This window comes from Ornithodoros turicata, chromosome 8 (assembly GCF_037126465.1).
Source record: "Ornithodoros turicata isolate Travis chromosome 8, ASM3712646v1, whole genome shotgun sequence".
Classification (NCBI taxonomy): domain Eukaryota; kingdom Metazoa; phylum Arthropoda; class Arachnida; order Ixodida; family Argasidae; genus Ornithodoros; species Ornithodoros turicata.
The window spans coordinates 2,950,531-2,971,464 of NC_088208.1; the positions used below are offsets into that span (position 1 = coordinate 2,950,531).

At 48.7% G+C, this 20,934-nt stretch overlaps 1 long non-coding RNA gene across 1 annotated transcript; it reads right to left on the reverse strand.

Moving 5' to 3' along the window:
* Positions 1 to 11,356: 11,356 nt before the first annotated feature.
* LOC135365839 (uncharacterized) lies at positions 11,357 to 19,777 on the reverse strand. Its single transcript, XR_010413951.1, has 3 exons — positions 19,699 to 19,777; positions 19,453 to 19,528; positions 11,357 to 11,443 (listed from the first exon to the last, which is right to left on the reverse strand). It is a non-coding gene; the product is annotated as an uncharacterized LOC135365839 (long non-coding RNA).
* Between the last annotated feature and the right edge of the window lie 1,157 nt (positions 19,778 to 20,934).

Below are 20,934 nucleotides of genomic sequence, written 5' to 3' on the forward strand. Positions count from 1 at the left end.
CCGTTGGCGGGAAGCCAGGGGTGTCACTAGGCGTCGCAGAATGGAACGGCGGTCTCCTCTCAGCAGAACAATACGGGTCCGTTTCCGATACGAGAGTGCTGCTTCTGCGGCGCTGTCGGCCTGCTCGTTCCCCACGACACCACAGTGGGCTGGAACCCACTGGAGAACTAGCCTGTGGCCTGCGGCGTAGATAGTGTGGTAAGCCATTAGCACGTCTGTGACTAGGGGTGCGGATGGGCCTCGTATGCCGGAATTTTCAATTGCTTGAAGGGCAGATTTGGAGTCTGTAAAGACTGCCCATTCCCGGGGTGGAAAATCAGCGATGTGTTGTAGAAAGAAAATGATGGCATAGAGTTCCGCAGCTGTGGAGGAGGTTGGATGTGAGAGGCGTCTTCCGTGCACGACGCCTTCGGATGGAATGACCCGAAGGCTGAGGCCGAAGGCTGAGGCCCGAAGGCGAAGGAGAATGGCCGAAGGCATTCCATCCGAAGGCTGAGGCGGACTTGTTGTTTCGGGATGCGCCATCAAACCAAGCAAGAAACCAAGCAAGAAAAGCAAACCAATTAAACAACTCAGATGGAAAAACAATGAGGAGTGCTTTCCTCATGCGCTAATCCTGGCACACCCAAAGAGGAAGGTGAGTTTCGAGCGCCACCTGGTTCCATTTTCATTACCTGGCCAGCCTTGAATCACAAGACCATCCCAAAGTGATTGACAAAATCCAGGATGAGGAGAGAGATACCCTCTCTTCACGCAGTGATATCGAAAAATTTATCACAACGTATTTCATGCGCCAACAGGCCGCCCTACTGCCAAGAAGGGAGGCCCCCATCGAAACCCCGACAAAAGAACCAAAGAGTATATTACCGATCCCACAAATCACCACGAGAGAATTAGAGGAAGGCATCAAGAGGCTGACTCCCGGGAGGGTGACAGGCCCCAATGAAATTCCAAACGAATTCCTGAAATCTCTCCAGCCCAACTCAATAGAAATGCTGAGGCAGTGCTTCAACCAAATCAAATCATCCACACAGGAAACATACCACAGACATGCCAACCAATAGCAATCCTCAGTAAAGTTCATAAACTATTTACGTCAATCTTAACACAGAGGATACAAAAAAGAATGCACCACCCACATCTCCGAAAGCGCAGAACGGTTTCCGAGTGAACAGAAGAGCAAGTGATAGCATCTTCACACTGAAGCAACTGATCGAGCTATAACAAGTACAACAAAAAGAACTTTTCATAGTCTTCCTTGACCTAGAGAATGCTTATGATGCAGTGCGACACGGCCTGTTGAAGAGGGAAAAAAATGCGAGCTGTCGGTGTGTACGAAGGACTCTCGGCACTCATCTGCTAGTTGTACAATGAAATCTTCAGTGAATACAGAATCGGCACCTTCACCTCCAGTAGAATCAAACACAGCATCCCGCTATCGCCGACAGTCTTCAATATTTTCACAAATGACCACTTGAAGGAATAGACCTCTACCCGAGAAACGTCATCATGACGTTGGTCAACAGACAGAAACCAAAACATATCGGAAGGGGAGGGCGGACGAACGGGCACTTGTTCGCTGCCTCCTATTGAAAGAAAGGTAGGACCGAAGGTCAGGAACCATTGTAGTCCCCTCAAGACCTTGGCTTTCGGGCGCGAACTTGTTCGCCCCTAGCTTCGAGCGTAGTTCAAGTCTACCAAATTGGTGGTGGCGCTGTCGAACACCATGACGTCATTTGTTTACAGACAGGGAGAGGTCTACTAGAAACATCAAGGAAAGGGGTCCTCCCAAACGCCCCAAGAAGACAAACGGGACCATGGAAGAGAATTTGGTCAGCATGCTCGCTTTCGCCGACAATATAGTGCTACTTGCCGAAGATTCGACCCCTCTGCAGGATCTCAACATCTGCACCCATAAGGCTCGGGCAGAGGGCATCAGATTCAGAAGGGAGAAGAGCACCATAATGAAGTTCGGAGACAGCACAAACTTACCACGGTTCTTACTGCAAAATTCCGAAATGACCTTCTCTACCTCCTACATCTACCATGAAATATTAATCGAAAATTCGGAACTCTACCTCAAAAGACACGAAGAGTCGCTACTCCAGAAGCTCAACAGGAGAAAAGGGCACACATTGCACTTGGCTGGGCATTCCTACCAGTTATATCAGGTGGGACAACATTACACTGGAAGACCACTGCCATCCCAGTGGCGACATACGCAAAAGTAATTTGCCTGAGCAAATCTACATGAGACCAAGTAAACCGCCTACAATGAGAAATTGGTAGGTGGATAGTACTGGGATCTTACGCCACACACAAACCAGCCATAGAAGGTGAACTGGGATGGTCCTCTTTCTCGTATTGCGAGGCCAGGTCGAAATCTCGTTACTTGGGCAGGTTAGTCCACGGCCCGAACAAACCACACATTCCCCGTTTATTCAGGCACGTCCGTTTTGTCGGTAGATGTACCTACTGGATTAAAAAAATCACTCAGGTTCGTAGAATCTATAGCCAAGACACAAAGTGGAATACTACAAATTCAGGACAGGAATGGAACAGAACAATAAAGAAGGAAATGCAAAAAGTGGTAAAGAAAGATGGCTCTCCAGCGCGGCCAAGAAGAGAAGCGTGTGCCTATACAGAGAGAACTAGAGTGCCTCAGCCCAGGACACTTTCTACACACTTTCTACAGAGGTGATAAAGCCAGTGGGTTCGTGTTCCAGGCTCGTACGGAGTCTCCTCCTGTCTCGAAAAAGAACAGCCGAACTGTTTGGCTCAAAGAACGCAGAGTGCTTATTGTGCAACACTCATCACGATGCAGACCTTCAACACATTTTATATGACTGTCCTGTCCTGCAGAAGACAACGAAATTCTGGTCAAAGCCCTATGAGACCCTACTAGGCTTCAGCCTAGAGTGTGAGGCTGAGCTTATATCAATGGTTAAACAACACCTACTAACATGGGAGATGAAAACAAGTAGGGTAAAACAAGGACTGAACGCTACCCCCAGCAACAAGGGAGCAACAGTGCATCCTCAGGACACCCAGTACCTGACAGCAACACCTGCCACATGTGCGACAGGGACTCTAGTACATGTACAGCGGCAGTAGCGGGCAACAACTAACGCCAGTAGTAGGGACATATGTCCAACAACGACGTCCTTTTTCTAATCCAATTCCAGGAATTCCTGTTCTAATCCAATTCTAAGCCAAAATCCACTTGTAAGCCAACAAAATCCAATTCTAAGCAGACCCAATCCAGTTGGAATCCAACACAAGCCAATTCCATAGCCATCTGATTGGTCGCCATTAGCTCCGCCCACTTCACGTTGATTGGCCACCATGCTAAGCCTACTGATCACTGAATGGTTGACCGTAGATCTGCTCTTTATGCTAATTAGTCGGCTCGGCTCCACCCACTTCACGCTGATTGGCCCACGCTAAGCCTACTGATCGTTGATTGGTTTACCGTAGCTCCACCCGTTTATGCTAATTACTTGGCTCCCCCCCCTTCACGCTGATTGGCCCACGCTAAGCCTACTGATCGTTGATTGGTTTACCGTAGCTCCACCCGTTTATGCTAATTACTTGGCTCCCCCCCCTTCACGCTGATTGGCCCACGCTAAACCTCTTGATCCTTGATTGGTTCATCATAGTGCTGCCCCTTTATGCTAATTACTTTGGCTCTGCCCACTTTACGCTGATTGGCGCACGCTGAGCCTCTATGCTAATTAGCCAGCTTCGTTGATTGGTCCGCGCCAAGCCTACTCACCCCGATTGTTCCTCTTCTCCACAGACTTCTAAGCCCCACCTGATTGGCCCGCGCTATGCCCGCCATAATGGCTAGCAGGTCCTGATTGGCCTACTGAACATAGCCTTCACCAGCGCCCGCCAGATGGTGCGCGGATCGCTCGGCGGTGGCTTCAGATGCTTCTAACCCAATCGGGTGTCTCTATCTCATACGTCCAAACTTACCTCGTGCCACCAGATGGCGCAACTCAGGTGCATCAACTCCGCGCTGTTCCGCTTTGAGGCGTCACACGAGCGAGAGAACTCGTCGAGATGTGCTGCCACATATTGCGCTCCCGTATCACCACAAACAAGTTGCGGGAAATCATACGCGAAATCTTTGACGAGTACCTGTCAGCTTACAGGGAGCAATCACTTCGTGAGCTTCAGGAACTATGTCAGGAAGAAATAAGAGTCCTGGAGACGATCATCAATCGCGCTAGGAGCTATGGGTGAAATAAAGATGCATCACACCTCGCTACACAGTCTGCTCAAGTTATTCCACGACGCGCGTGCAGTTCCAGCACCCCGCTCGAATTCTCATCTCCGGTGCCTCCATGTGTGGCAACACGGTGCTCACGCAGAATATAATGAGACACCCCGAGCTATTTAGCATCCCCACCGCAGAAGATACTCAACGTACGAAAGTATGCAGCCGGATGGGAAAAGGATTTCGACAGCGTGGAGTTTCTGGGTAGGATACCCGCAGATTGGGATGAACAATGTCCCACTCTCATAGTTATTGACGATCAAATCACGGAAAAGGGGGTTCTATCGTAGGTAGAGTCGCTGTTTGTGTGTGGCAGCCACCTTAAGAATGCGTCCGTGATCCTGATCACACAAGCCTTGTTCTATCACAACGCCGCTTTTCGAACGATATCGCTGAACGCCAGTTATATCATATTGTCCCGGAACGCTCGGTCCGTACAACAGACCTAAACCTTCGGACATCAAGTATTCGGGAAACAGGGGCTCTCCGATTTTCTCGATGCATATAACCAGGCGACGGAGAAGGCACACGGTTATTTAGTTGTATATCTTCACTCGCAAACACCTCCCTCTCGTAGCCTGCGTACGGGTATTTTACCGCACGACCGGCAGTTCCTGTTTACGCCCGCGAAATGACGGCCGATCTTAGAAGACATCTCACGCTCCTCAAAGTATTGGCCGACAGCAAACCGACGCACCGCGCAGAGTTACATAAAGAGCTCAGCTGCGATGACATTCGAATCCTTTCGGAAATCTGTCTGAACATTCTACGCGGAAATATCCCACTTTCGACGGAACTTCATAAAAGCCTGAAGAAACACAAAAAAACCCTCCGCTTCCTCGCTTACAAGTCACTTCATAAGTGCTCCAGGCAGTTGAAGAAATATATTGGGGGACAACGAGGTGGTCTCAATCCCATACTTCCACTGCTCCTCTCAGGGCTATCAAGTCTTGTGGCGGGAGTCGCCGAGCGAGCGATATCCAAAGCCATCAGTCATGGCTCATAGAATAGAAATAGGTGAAGTTCTGAAACCTAACGATTCGGACGATGTAAAAGTGGGCAAAGTACTGGAAACCCTCTATTACTTGCTGAAGCGCGCTCACTATCATCCTCCTCCTCCTCCTCTGGAACCTGTCCATTCGGAGCCCGAACCGGAACCCAATCAATTCGATTTTAATCTTCTACCCTCCGGCGTTGATAAAGCACGTGCGAAATCTGTGCTAAAAGAATTGAAGAAAGTTTTCACTTGGCAGGCAGATAATGTGCTAGTATATAGAGGGAAGCGAATCAATCGCTCAAACATTGTGGCTCTCGTGAGCTACTTAGCACGTCGTAGTGCGCTCATCAAGAAACCCAGTTGGTACAAAAAAGTATCGAAAATTATAAGCGCTCTGAAAATACACCGAATTGCTCGCTGGAGCAAATATGGGGCCCTATAGAAAGATCAAGGAGAAAGGGTTACGTGGAGTGGATCGGTACCGACGTTATCGCAAGCTCACGCGCGCAGAGGCCATCGAACAGCTGAAAAAAGAAGATGCTTACACCCTTCACAAGCCAGTGAAGAAAAAATTTAAGCGGAACTCCATCATCGCAACTCACGTACGGGATTTATATCAGGCAGACCTTTTGGATATGCGTAAATATCAGAAATTTAACAAGGGCTTCAGGTACATCTTAACGGTCATAGATACGCTATCGAGGTACCTGTACATGGTCCCCATTCGCACAAAGCGCCCGCAAGACGTAAAGAAAGCTTTCCAACGAGTTTTCCGTCATGGAATTCCGAAGAATTTGCTCACGGATCGCGGAAGCAAATTTTGGGGTTCCCCAATTCGTCAGTATTTTCCGTCGCTACTAAGTCACTATAGCACAAAAGTGGAATGAAGGCGGCCTCCTGTGTGACGGGGAAGTTTAATTATATCAACGCGCTGCCGAAGATAATGGCCGACTATAACGACTCGGTACACTCCGTCACAGGCGAAAAGCCGAAAAACGTGAACGCCGGAAATGAAGTAGCTCTGTTCAACAGATTGAATCTTAAGACGACTTCGCGCGAGAGCAAGTATAAAGCAGGGGACCAGGTGAGGCTCGCGTTAGATCGCGGCGTGTTCGCCAAAGGCTACGATCAAAGGTGGACGGCCGAAGTGTTCGAGGTGTCGCGAACTAGAAAGACCGATCCACCCGTAGTGTGCGTGAAAGATTCGACTGGAAAAGAAATACTGGGATCATTCTACGAGCAGGAGCTGCAGCCCGTCCACCATCTTTCCTCGTATGATAAGCGTCTCATACCCATGGTGATTAGAAAGAAGAAAATTAACGGGATATTGCACTACTTGGTTCATTGGTTCGGATACGCCAAAGATCACGATTCTTGGGTGCCCGCCAGCGATGTCAGAAAATGAATTTTACGTGTATCTGCTCTCGAACGCCAGCATGGACCTGTACCCGTCCAACACGCTGAATGACTTCACGATCGCGTTAGATAAGCCGCTACACCTGGATGATTCGTACGTCATTGGTCTAGACGGATTTTCCATTCCCAACAGCTTCCTGAACGTGAACCAAGCGCCGGACAACCTGATAACGCTATCAACGGAGAAGTGGCAAACAAAACAGCTCACGTTCGAAGACACGGACACGCTATTGAATAAAATAATCCCCGAATATGGGATGGAGTGGGCTTACGAGGAAGACTACGTGTTTAAGCTACCGTGTGAGCGCGTGCGCTCGGTGAAACTAATCGACAGACCGCTGCATCTCGCTTTTGAAATCGCCGACATCGATGGAGGTCACCCGGAGGGTGGTAGAGCACGTGCCGTCCCAAACGTGTTACCGCTCGCGGAGGAAAGAGCCATTATGATGCGAGTTCGCCGGGTGATAGTGATCAATAATGATCTAATTTTTTAACCCCGATCGCTAATTACCGACACATTCAACGAATTCTTCAGAGCGACAAACGATACAGAATCAAGGGTGGAATACAATGACAACACTTACTCGCTCTCTCTCCCGGCGAATTTCAACTTATCGACCGAGTTCCTGGACCTCATTCAGGTGAAGCACATCCACGTTGAAGGATCCCGAAAGCGCATCACGTGTAATCCCATAGTGAAGACGTACCGCATCCACATAAACACTCGAGAGACGGAAAGTCGACGCATTTCACTTCCACCAAATTACTACGAAACACCCGAAGCTCTCGTAAGTGCCATCCATGAGCGTCTGCAGCCGGAGGCTTCCCTCACGTACGATGCATGGGCGAGGAAGTGTTCGTTGAGCTTGCGGGAAAACGTGTCGCTTACATTATCCGATTACTTTGCATACCTACTGGGTTTCGGCGCGAAAACCGTATTTACCGAAAACGATACGGGCGTCGACGAAGTGACCATAGATCTTCCCATTAACTGTATTATGATATACACGGATCTCGTCACGCCCTCCGTAGTGGGAAACGGGCGGCATCCGATACTGAAATTAATTCCATTCGTATACGATAGAACGAAAGAACAACTCAGTTTCAGCATTCTTCCCGTTCAGTATTTTAAGTTAGTGCAGCGCGAAATTTCCTCAATCACCGTCTCTATACGCGACGACACGGGTCGCAAGCTACCGCTACAAAATCGCGGTAGATCGACGCTGACGCTGCACTTTAAGCATGTACACTAAAGCGGTACCAATCTACGGATTTGGCGTTCCGACGGTATACAGGTCGCACCTGTACCAGAGGGGAGGCAATTTCTTTTCTCAGCTCGGGCGTTTCGCTATTCCACTCTTTAAACGCGTATCGCCCTACTTAAAAAAGACGGCTATTGCGGCCGCTAAGCGCGTGGCCAAAAATCTGTCGGAGGGAGACTCTTTCCGAAGTGCGCTTAAAAGATCGGCGAAAGATACGGGCCGTGAAATTCTCCGAGACCTCGGAGGGGCCGGCGGGCGAAGAAAGAGGAGAAAACTGGACGTCTTCGACGGCATAAATCACGCTGGTTGCGCGGCCACAATTTAGTTGCGAGATGGACACGATTAACGTCGTACATCCCGACACTCCTCTGTTGGATAAGTCGGAAACACAGTTATTTTCCGTGCCGGGAACGCAGTGGCATATACTGAAGGGGGAATATGAGGTATTCTACCCGGTCGCTGACATGTCCTCCGTCATAGAGTTCCAGCTTTCGCATTTGGGACATCACTATCTCGATTTGAACTCCGCGTACATAGTGACGAAAGTCCGCATCGTATGTGACGATGGTTCGCTACCGGAAACACACGCTGGCGATCGGACGACCTACGACGAGGTCTACCCCGTCGACGCGTTCGCCAGCTCGCTTTTCAAGAACGTAGCTGTCTTCTTGAATCAGACAATGATTACGAATAATGATTTGTATAGCTGTAGAAGCTACCTGGATATTTTGCTTCACGCCAGCACCACGAAGCAAAATACCGTGCATAAAGCAGGTCTGTACACGCAAGAAGAAGCGCGTCAATCGGAAAACAACATTCGCGCTCGTGGACCGACCGAACGATACAACCTCACACGTGGCGGCAAGACCATCGACCTGGTTTCCAAGATCAACTCGGACATTTTCCTGCAGCCTAAGCTACTCATATCGGGAGTGGAAATTAGGCTTGTTTTTGATCAAGGCTCCGACGAATTCCGCATTATGAAGACCGATCGGGAGCAGCACACGCATACAGTGGAAATCATGAGTGCCACCTTGTACATAAAGAAAATCACCGTGTCTCCCAGCCTATTCCTCGGGCACGAAACGGAATTGCAGCAATGCAAGGCTCTCTACACACTGGCCGGAAGTGAATCGCGTATTCGTTCGCTACCAGTTGGCAACCTGGATGCATGCCTGGATGATTTATTTCCAGAGAAGATACCATCTAAGGTGGTGGTCACATTCGTGCCCACCCTAGCCTACCAGGGAGCATTCAATCGGGACCCGTACCGATTTGTGAACTGCGACATTGAGTCGGCAACGCTCACCGTGAACTGGACGCAGCGAATAGACACGTTCGACTTCAACAATAACCTGAACCACCGAAGCTACTTCAACCTCTTGGAGCAGCTGTGTGAGAAGCACGTCTCCTACGAATACGACCACTACATTGGAAACAAGTTCCTACTGTACTACGACCTGGATCCCGATCAATCCTCCGTCCACCTGTCACCGATCAGGCGTGGAAACGTTCGTCTGCAACTCAAGTTCCGACGTGCCTTGGCCAAACCCACGACCGTATTGATACTGTCCGAGAGTGTGCGAATTATGTCCATCGATAAGAACAGGAACGTCACACTGGATTAGCGATGTTCGAGCAATATATCGAGAGACTCCTGAAGTACAACGATTACACTTCGGCACTCTTTTGTGGTGTATACGCTCGAGACGACCGTCTACCAGCGCTGGATAGACCGGGTATAATCGTGGTGAACACCGATCGGCGACAGCAAGCTGGGGAGCACTGGATTCTGTACGCGAAAATGAAGGATGACCTCATCTACTTTGATTCCTTCGGATTGCCACCCATCGAACCCGAGTTGAAACGCCTCACCGTCGACGAATATAATGATGTCTGTATTCAAAGCCTGTATTCCCCAATGTGTGGTGTGTACTGTTGTATCGTGGCGACATTGTTGGCGAAAGGGAAATCACTGAAGAGCATTGTACCCCTGTTTTCCGATAATCTCGCCGCTAATGACCTAAAATCAATAAAGCTACTAGAAAAGTTGTTTGTCGCTTAAAAAAGTGTGGTGACCTTCATTCTCCCCCCAGCACAAACTATCACGAACGCATAGAACACTGTTTTTTTATCGCTGTGTTTTATTCACTTTCGTGTTTACAGCGGGCGTCGTTGCCCTCGACCGGCGACGGCGAAAAATTGCTGGTCGCTCGTATGGAGCATCAACCCGCGCCCGCGACCCCTGCCGAGTGGTTGTTGTTGTTGCCGCCGCTGCTGCTCGAAATAGCTTGGCAGCGGTGCTTCACTATAGGTAGGCGGTGGAGCCTCCGAGCCTCCCACCACTATGACTCGAATGTGTGAGCCCTCAGGCAATGGGTGGCCGCTGGTGAGGCACTGCATCTGAAATATGCGCGCAGATCTATAGCTAATGGAGTGAAAACAAGTTGGTACTCACGGTTGCTCTTTCAATGGCGAGACTGAGGCGAGTAACACTCTGGGGTACCACCTACGAAAATAAAGATTTACAACTTCACGAGGGGAACTTTTTTTTTTCTCAGATAAAGCACGTCGCTTCACTTAATGTGAACCCCTCCTGAACAGACAACTACGATTTATAGGCAATGGCTGGAAACGTTTATTTGCTAAGCAGCGGTTGATAGCATGAAAAAAAAAAACATACATGGCTTAGAAGCGACGCCCCTCATATGTGGCGCGAGCTCAGCTGTTGGCGATGACAGCGCTCAGTTCTGGCGACAGTAGAACAAAGAGGAAGGCATAGAAGCGATGTTACGACCGGTCTATTCGCCTCTCCAGCAGGCTGCTCGCCACCTAGCGGACCCCAGCAGAAGCACTCAATGAATGGTAGTAACGGCAGACGACAGGTATATTTTGCGCTGACCCGAAACTGCCGCAACTTCCCTTCGTGTGCGATGGAGTGTCCCGGCTTACAGAACTCAAACAGCAACAGAACTGCTCAATTTTGCGGTGCAAAACTACTGCGGAGAAGAATATTCAATGTCGGGAAGAGGAAGAGGAAAAAGATACTATCAAAGGAGCGGCGTGAACGAAAACAACGAAGACAGCAGGAAACCACGCGCGAGTTATGTTATTTGGACAATGTTTGAAGGATGTCTCGTGGAAGAAGGCATGAAGCAGGGCGATTTTTTCATCGGCAATCATTCTTTTCTGCGCCATCTTGAAGACGACGCGAGCGCCTGTATAGGTAGTTGGAGAGGCGAATAGTCCAGCGATAGTTTAGCACAGAAGAAGGCAGCGCGTGCACCTGATGGCTCAGCTGTTGGATGGTGTTGGCGGTAGCAGTGGCGAGAGCACATTCAGATCGATCCACATGTATTCCGGCTCTGGCGAGGGTTGCAGTGGTGGTGGTGGTGGTGATGTTGCATCCCGTGCCTTAGGTCCCACGACCAAAACTCGGAAGAGTGATCCTTCAGGTAACGGCTGAGAGCAGGTTGGACAGTTCATCTGAAACATGTGAAAAAAGAAGAAACTTTACCCATTGGATAACGTGTAATCTATTCAGTACCGTATTTTCACGCGTATTAGCCGCACCGCAGATAAGCTGCAGGACTCGTTTTTAGATACATTTTGAAAATGTTTTTGCAGATAAGCCGCTGGTAATACGACGCGACTGCTTTGTGCGCTACACCAGTGATGCACAAACAAAATCAATAGAGACTCTCATCGCTCGTCGACGCCGTACTCCCTGCCAGCTGCCCTGTTCCCGTACTGGTCCGCGACGTCGACGACTTTTAGTTTGAAGCCGCTGTCGTAGCTGTGCCTCCGCGTTGGAGCCATGCCTCACATCTCATCGGCCGTGCCCGTGTCCACGAATGCTGCTGCTCTGGTCAAATGAGAACTGATGCTTAGCATGTTTTATCCCGATGTCAGGTGTATTGAACCCTTCCTGTGGGTCTGCCGACAAAGGAGACCGTAGGGAAGGCCATAAACCCTGTGGTCCACATTCCGGTGTCGGCATAATGTATAACAAAGGAGGTCAGTTCTAGTGTTCTACTAAGATCGGATTGTGCCCTTGTTGCGTGTTTTTCGTAGATTGACGAGTTAGTGGTGTTCCAGGAGACATTAATCACCGTCACCCCTTTTGTTAAAGCTGCGTGGGGGAATGTATTCGGAAGGTCAGACCACTCGAATGTGGACCCGCCCCTGTTCGGTATTGTTCGTGCACTGGCAGGGCGGTCCTGCTCCGAAAAACATGAGGCACTGTCGGCCCTTTCGTTTAATCCGGGGTATGGGGAAAATAACAGGGAAAAATAGCCAACAGATAAGCCGCACCCGCGGATAAGCCGCAGAGCGTCCGCGAAAAAAAAATCGCGCATAAGCCGCGGCTAATACGCGTGAAAATACGGTACTTACGATTTGAGTCTGAAAGTGACGATGGTTGCAATCGGGTGAGCAGTGGATGAGGTCCGGGCTCACGAGATCGTTTTTGTAGGCAACCCGCTCCTTTCCACGCTAGCGCAATCTTTTTTCGTCTGAATGCACCAACTTGTTTTGAGCGCGCAGAACGCACAAAGTTCGCGATGGTTGTTTATATGGTGCCGTGATATAAAAACGTGGATCGTCTGCCGGTCTCCTAGCTGTTGAAACCGAAATCTGTTTACACCGTCTTGACAACATTTTCTTCGACTGAGCTCACCACAGAGTTCTCATTTTGGCCCTGACGGGGTGGAAGTGCGTTTTGATATTAGACAGGTGGCCCCAATGTGGCCTCATCCTCAAGGCGACCCAATTTCTCGGCGAAAGCCTATTTACATCACCTTGAAACATACGCAACATTTTCTTCCCCAAGAATAAAACAAAGCTCACCGTTCTATAGTATAAACTCATTTTGACCATGAAGTGCATTTTGATATAAAACAGGTGGCCCCAACGTGTTGGAACATGCAGCCGACTCATCCTCAAGGTGACCCAATTTCTCGGAGAAGACCTATTTACATTACCTTGAAACATACGCAACATTTTCTTCGACGGTGATAAAACAAAGCTCACCATACAGTTCTCATTGTGGCTGCGCGCGTTCTGATATTAAACAGATGGCCCCAACGTGGCCTCATCCTCGAGGTGACACATGATTTACGACTGTGTGGAAACAAGCGAGCCCCGACGTGTTGGCGCATGCAGTGTGGATGCTGGTTTATAAGCCGCGCGATCGCCTCAGGGGGGGGGGAACGGTCTGCTTTCACTCGCTTCACAAGTAAGTTATTCCCTTTACATGTTCCACGTTTCTTACGGATCCGTTTATTTTCAGTGCCTCGGTGTGTATTCTGCTTTTTTGATCCTCACGATATCGAGGATGAATCGGACGAAGAATCTCGGGACTGTGCACCTCCTACACTGTCTGCTCACGTGCTGCGATCACACCCCAACGTGGATACATCCTTCCTGCCCTTCTTCCAGACTGACACCGCATTTAGAGGTATCGTCAAAAGATTCATGCTATTGGCATCTGTTCATGATCAGGGAGTAGAGGATTTGCGACAATATTTAATGAGTCACTTTCACGATATGGTCGCTATATTGAGAGCGCAAAGAATACCCTTTAGGTTTTGCATCTGTTCCAATGTTTTAATGGTGAAAAAAACTCGGAGGGAGATAACCGCGCACATAGCCCACTTTATGGCGTTTGCTTGCAAAGTCCACAGCGACGGAGCCATCGCGAATACCCTAATGGACGTGATTCAAGAGTCCACGAGGCACGTCGAAAATTATCAGTGGGAAGGGAGCGGGTTCGTGTCCACCGACGTCCAAAACGTTCAAATATGTATTTCCGCTGTGAAGACTAAAACATTCGGATGCAATGGCGCACTTCCCGATCATTTGGCTAAACGCAGGAACGTGCTGACGAATATTCATTTACCGGCACGTAAGGAGGGTGAGTGTTTTAAATACAATACACTCGCCCTCCTGCACCCGCAGGAAAGGAATTCGTGGAAAAAATGTGAAAACTACGCAGCAGAGTACTGGTGGCCTAGTCGCTTCCCCGCTTCCTACTCTGATCTGGACGAATTCCAAGACAAAAACAAGATATCCGTGTACGTGTACGTCGATCAGGGAGTGCACGTGTCGCGACCCCCAAAACCCGAGTATGAAAAGAAAATTCACTTATTGGCTATAGACGAGCATTTTTTTGGAATCAAGTCCCTCGAGCGGTTACTGATTTAAGAAAAATAAGCGTTTCGTATGCGAGCGTTGCACGCGCTCTTTCCTGAAGGAAGAGAGCATGGCAAAACATCGTCGCCTGTGCATGGACGTAAACGAAATCATATTGGAATTTTGCGAACCGGGCAAAAACTTTGTAGAATTTACTAAAATACAGTACAAGCAGCAGTACAACTACGTCGTCGCGTTGGACACGGAGAGCGTTCTCGCGCCCAGTGTTGTTGGCATGCAGCGTCACGTCACCTCGAGCTTCTGTGCCGTGCTCGTGCGCACCCACGACTCGAAGGTGATGCACATCAGGACACACCACGGTGAATATTCTGCGAGGCACTGCGTCAGAGCTTTGATGGAAATGCGGGACGAGATGATCGCCCTGAACGCCTGCCCCGCCGAAATGGTGCTGAATGATGAGCAACGAGCGCGGCACAGAGCCGCCACCCACTGCGCGTACTGCAGGCGGGAGTTCGCGCAAGATCTACCCCATGTCCGGCACCACGACCATTCCAAGCGTTGTACTGCCAGCGAGACAAATTACATCGCGACGGTGTGCAACCCCTGTAACGTGGCGTGCACGACGAGGGAAAAACTGCCCATCATGGTGCACAATCTGGCCTACGATTTGGCCGGGCTGCTGCGGGAATTTCACCTTCTCGGGTGGAAGCGAGCTCCCTTCATCGTGGCCAGTTTCATGGAAAAAATCCGATCGTTCGAAATTGGCACGTTCCTATTTTCAGAGATACCATGCAGTACCTAAATTCGTCGCTGGGAGAGCTCGTGGAAACCGTCAAATCCATGGGGGGGCGCAGAGGCGTTCCAATGCCTGAAGCAGTATTTGGAGACGACTACGAAATTTTGCTTCGTAAAGGTGTATTCCCGTACAGCCACGTTAGCTCGTTCGCGGTCTACGACAAATTAGCTCTGCCGGCAAAATCCGCCTTCCGAAACGATCTGACGGGGGAGGATATAAGCGACGAAGACTATCAGTATGCGCAGCACGTATTTGAACGTTTTGGATGCTCGAATCTGAGGGATTATAATGCATTGTACCGGAAAACGGATGCCCTGTTACACGCTGACGTAATGCAGCACTTCCGACGCCTGTGCTACGACACGCGCGGTTTGGAATTGCTTCATTGCATTTCTCTGGCATCCTATTCGTGGCAATGCGCTCTAAATTACACGCGGGCAAAATTGGGACTGATCATTGACGAGGACATGTACCGGACCATCGAATCGTGTTTTAGAGTTGGGCTCTGTCATGCGAGCAGACGTCATTTACGGGCTAACAACCCGCTGTGCAGTGTCTACGATCCCGATAAAGAGGAGGTGTACATATCGTACATAGATTGCAACAATCTTTACGGATTCAGTATGATAAAGCACCTCCCCGTCGGCGATTTCGAATGGGTCGAGGATTTTAGCTCCATTGATTTTATGCGTCACCCCACGGAATCGGACGTCGGATACGTGTACGTGTGCGACTTGGAGTATCCAAAATCTATCCACGCGCTGACGCGGTACTTCCCCCCGGCTCCCGAGAAGGCGGTCGTCCCAAAGGAATGGCTCTCACCATTTCAGCGGGGGCTCCTCGAAGAGTTAATGTATCAACCGGCAAACAGCAAAAAGCTGCTGCTCACGTGCAAGGACAAGGTCGAGTACGTCGTTCATTACGCACTGCTCGCGCTCTATTGTAGATTGGGCATGCGGGTGACGAAAATTCACCAAATTCTAAAATTTCGTCAGGCACCATTCCTGCGTCCCTACATCGAGGACAATGTTGCCAGACGCGTCGCCTCGAGCACGACGTTCGAGAAAAATTTCTGTAAAATCTCAAATAATGCAGTCTTCGGGCGTACGCTACTAAATAAATTTAATATGCGGGATATTTGAGTAGCCTTCGATGAGGAGACGGCGAGTCGCCTCGGGATTCGGGCGGAACGCGTACGAATGGAAATTTTGTCCCCTGATTGCGTCATGTACAAAATGCGCAAAAGAAAAGTGCGATGCGATTTCCCCCTGCAGATTGGCTTCACGATTGTAGAACTGAGTAAGTTAACCATGTACTTGTTCTACTATGAAACCCTGCTGAGCAAGCTCACTTGTCCGGTGATTACCTGCTACTTTGACACGGATTCTCTGATCCTCGGCCTATTCTGCAAGGACTACGAAGATCAGTTGCATGCGATCGCCGACGACCATTTAGACTTGTCTCCCTTCGATTGTGATCATCCGCTGTACAGCGAGAAGAATCGCGGTAGGCTTGGCGCGTTCAAAAGTGAAACGGGTAGCATACCCATCCAGGAAGTAATATGCTTAAAAGCCAAAATGTACTCCATCAAATTAGCCGGGGGGAAACAAATTAAAACAAAACAAACAAAATAAAGGGGTCAAAAAGAACATTGTGCGCAAACACCTCCTCCATGATACGTACCACGATACCCTATTCAAGCACGCTAGCGTATCGCACGAACAGGTGTCAATTGTGGGAAAGAAACAGTGCATGTACACCATCAGAAATGTGAAAAGAAGTCTGATGGCGTACGACGACAAACGATATCTCTACAATGACGTGGACTCCTACCCGTACGGAAGCTGCGAATATGGTAAGCTCCAGTGTATGACGTAGATAGCGGGATTTCACCCGGCATTCTCTCCCCCGCACAGATAATGCAGAGGATGAGTAGGAGTAGCGTCATTTGACCTGTGTAACTGGAAGGATGTGGCACCTCGTACTCTTCTCGCTCGTCTCGTGCGCGCTGGCGCTCGACGCCGGCAACTGTACTGCGAGCATCAAGCTGGAGAAGGATAAGCATACGTACGCGCACGAATGCCCTGGCGACATCTTGGCCATCAGGGAGTGGCACGTGGTACCTATGCGGTCCGGCATTAACCTGAACAGGAACGCTACTGGACCGCTGCGTACGTGCCTTCACTCGCTGGATGTGAGCGACGAAGATATCCAGTGCACGTGGAAGTGCCAACTCACGGAGGACGAAATTTTTCTCAGCCGCTGTCCCGGAGACGTCTACATGATCCGTCACTTCCGTGGAACCACGCCCAGCATCAAAGGAATCAACCTCTCCAAGACCGCCATGCCGCCGCTTTTCCTCAAACATGTACTCAATAAACATTGAAAGGTATTTTTTTTCCCTGTCTGTTTGTTCTCGTAGAGCTATCTCAGATAGAGATACCCAATTGGGTTAGAACCATCTGAAGCCACTGCCGAGCGATCCGCGCACCATCTGGTGGGCGCCGGTGATTGCTATGTTCAGTAGGCCAATCAAGACCTGCTAGCCATTATGGCGGGCTTAGCGCGGGCCAATCGGGTGGGGCTTAGAGGTCAGTGGAGAAGAGGAGCAATCGGGGTGAGTAGGCTTAGCGTGGGCCAATCAGCGGAGCTGGCTAATTAGCATAGAGGCTCAGCGTGCGCCAATCAGCGTAAAGTGGGCGGAGCCAAAGTAATTAGCATAAAGGGGCAGCGCTATGATGAACCAATCAAGGATCAGTAGATTTAGGGTGGGCCAATCAGCGTGAAGTGGGGGGGAGCCAAGTAATTAGCATAAAGCGGTGGAGCTACGGTAAACCAATCAACGATCAGTAGGCTTAGCGTGGGCCAATCAGCGTGAAGTGGGTGGAGCCGAGCCGACTAATTAGCATAAAAGAGCAGAGCTACGGTCAACCAATTAGTGATCAGTAGGCTTAGCGTGGTGAGGCTAAACGTGAAGTGGGCGGAGCTAATGGCGACCAATCAGATGGCTTTGGAATTGGCTTGTGTTGGATTCCAACTGGATTGGGTCGGCTTAGAACTGGATTGTGTTGGCTTAAGTGGATTTTGGATTAGATTTGGATAGAACAGGAATTCCTGGAATTGGATTAAAAAAAGGACGTCATTGTTGGACATATGTCCCTACTACTAACAACTAGCACCATGGAGGAGCATAGCACAGCCACACCAACGAGCAATCAGGGAGCGCTCGCTTCGGACCCTGGCAAAGCCCAGACGAGCCGACTTCCAAGTCAAGCAGAGACCACCCCACTTCGGAGGGAACTCCAGCTCCACATGATGAACTGTTGTGAACAATAGGAACAACAGCCTGTTCCTCTCCACCCCAGCCAGTTTTGTGCAAAACCTATCTTGTTTTATTTTACTTTGTTTTATTCCCCTGAGGCACCACTTGTGGAGCCCGCCCTGATGTGAACATGTCTAGGTGTACCTGAACCTGAACCTGAACTGGGGTAAAATAAATTAAATAAATAATTAAAGCTCTAAGAGCAACTTCGAATTTAGCTGATTTTGGCTGTGCTGGAATTAATTTTGAAGTGCTGGAATTAAGTATAACTTCTCCAGAGATGCTGCACGTCACAATAACCGTCTACATCGCACCAATTGCTTCCTTGTACTCAGTTCGATTTTCACGAAATTCCGCGCAAAACCGAGAATCCCGCAAAATTTCAAGCAAAATTAGACATTCCATGAAATTCCGCGGAATCGCGGAAAACCCGGGGCCTTAGTGACGATATTTCAACATAGTTTCTCCAACTCCGGTGCTGTGCGACTGTATGTTAAAAGTGCCAACTAGGACGACAATAATGCCGCAAAGTCACTTGAAACTGCACTAACTGTTGTTACGGATGTAACCGCATAGAACGATTTTGCTCGCGACACATGTGCATCGACATGATAAAGTTTTGAGGCACTTGCGCAGATTTTCACCAGTAGATGAAAGACATGCTGAACGCGAATGTCGCGGAAACAATCACGCATGATGAGCACAGCCATATTCAACATCGACAGTTTTACGACGACAACGGTTTTTCAACATCAAGACCGCGGTTTTACTGTGCTAATGAAAGAGTGTGTTCCAAACTACCTCATTACCGTCAGGAACGGTGGCTTCACGCGCAAGAGCACAGTGAAACCCAGCAATTTCTCGCCTATACAACAAATACGGAAGACATTGTCAGTGCAAGAAGAGAACACTCACCACCTTCACTTTCTTTCTGAGATATGCTCATCACTAAACCATTCCATATTCTGTACATGTCATTGCCCTTTACTTTCATTCTGTCTGTTTCACCAACAACAATGCCACCACAGATGTACACTGTTCATGAAAGGTTTTTGAAGTGGAAGTTGTTTTTACGGTTTCCAGCTCGAAGGAATAGTCTAAACTAAACAACTAGCGACACAAGTCAGAACTTTGACGAATCAACACAATATTGTCCCTTCTGTCCGCCCGTCATAGATTCATCATATGCTCTACTAATCTGGTACTATAAAACATGATACGTACCTAATAGGGCTGCTTGTAAGAAAGCCCAGAAGATAGACAATGTGAGGTACCAATGGCATCTGAAGATTCTATCTGCCTAGGATAGAGACGCGACAAGTTAGGACAGCTGAAGGAATAGTCTAAACTAAACAACTAGCGACACAAGTCAGAACTTTGACGAATCAACACAATATTGTCCCTTCTGTCCGCCCGTCATAGATTCATCACATGCTCTACTAATCTGGTACTATAAAACATGATACGTACCTAATAGGGCTGCTTGTAAGAAAGCCCAGAAGATAGACAATGTGAGGTACCAATGGCATCTGAAGATTCTATCTGCCTAGGATAGAGACGCGACAAGTTAGGACAGCTGAAGGAATAGTCTAAACTAAACAACTAGCGACACAAGTCAGAACTTTGACGAATCAACACAATATTGTCCCTTCTGTCCGCCCGTCATAGATTCATCATATGCTCTACTAATCTGGTACTATAAAACATGATACGTACCTAATAGGGCTGCTTGTAAGAAAGCCCAGAAGATAGACAATGTGAGGTACCAATGGCATCTGAAGATTCTATCTGCCTAGGATAGAGACGCGACAAGTTAGGACAGCTGAAGGAATAGTCTAAACTAAACAACTAGCGACACAAGTCAGAACTTTGACGAATCAACACAATATTGTCCCTTCTGTCCGCCCGTCATAGATTCATCATATGCTCTACTAATCTGGTACTATAAAACATGATACGTACCTAATAGGGCTGCTTGTAAGAAAGCCCAGAAGATAGACAATGTGAGGTACCAATGGCATCTGAAGATTCTATCTGCCTAGGATAGAGACGCGACAAGTTAGGACAGCCGAAGGAATAGTCTAAACTAAACAACTAGCGACACAAGTCAGAACTTTGACGAATCAACACAATATTGTCCCTTCTGTCCGCCCGTCATAGATTCATCATATGCTCTACTAATCTGGTACTATAAAACATGATACGTACCTAATAGGGCTGCTTGTAAGAAAGCCCAGAAGATAGACAATGTGAGGTACCAATGGCATCTGAAGATTCTATCTGCCTAGGATAGAGACGCGACAAGTTAGGACAGCTGAAGGAATAGTCTAAACTAAACAACTAGCGACACAAGTCAGAACTTTGACGAATCAACACAATATTGTCCCTTCTGTCCGCCCGTCATAGATTCATCATATGCTCTACTAATCTGGTACTATAAAACATGATACGTACCTAATAGGGCTGCTTGTAAGAAAGCCCAGAAGATAGACAATGTGAGGTACCAATGGCATCTGAAGATTCTATCTGCCTAGGATAGAGACGCGACAAGTTAGGACAGCTGAAGGAATAGTCTAAACTAAACAACTAGCGACACAAGTCAGAACTTTGACGAATCAACACAATATTGTCCCTTCTGTCCGCCCGTCATAGATTCATCATATGCTCTACTAATCTGGTACTATAAAACATGATACGTACCTAATA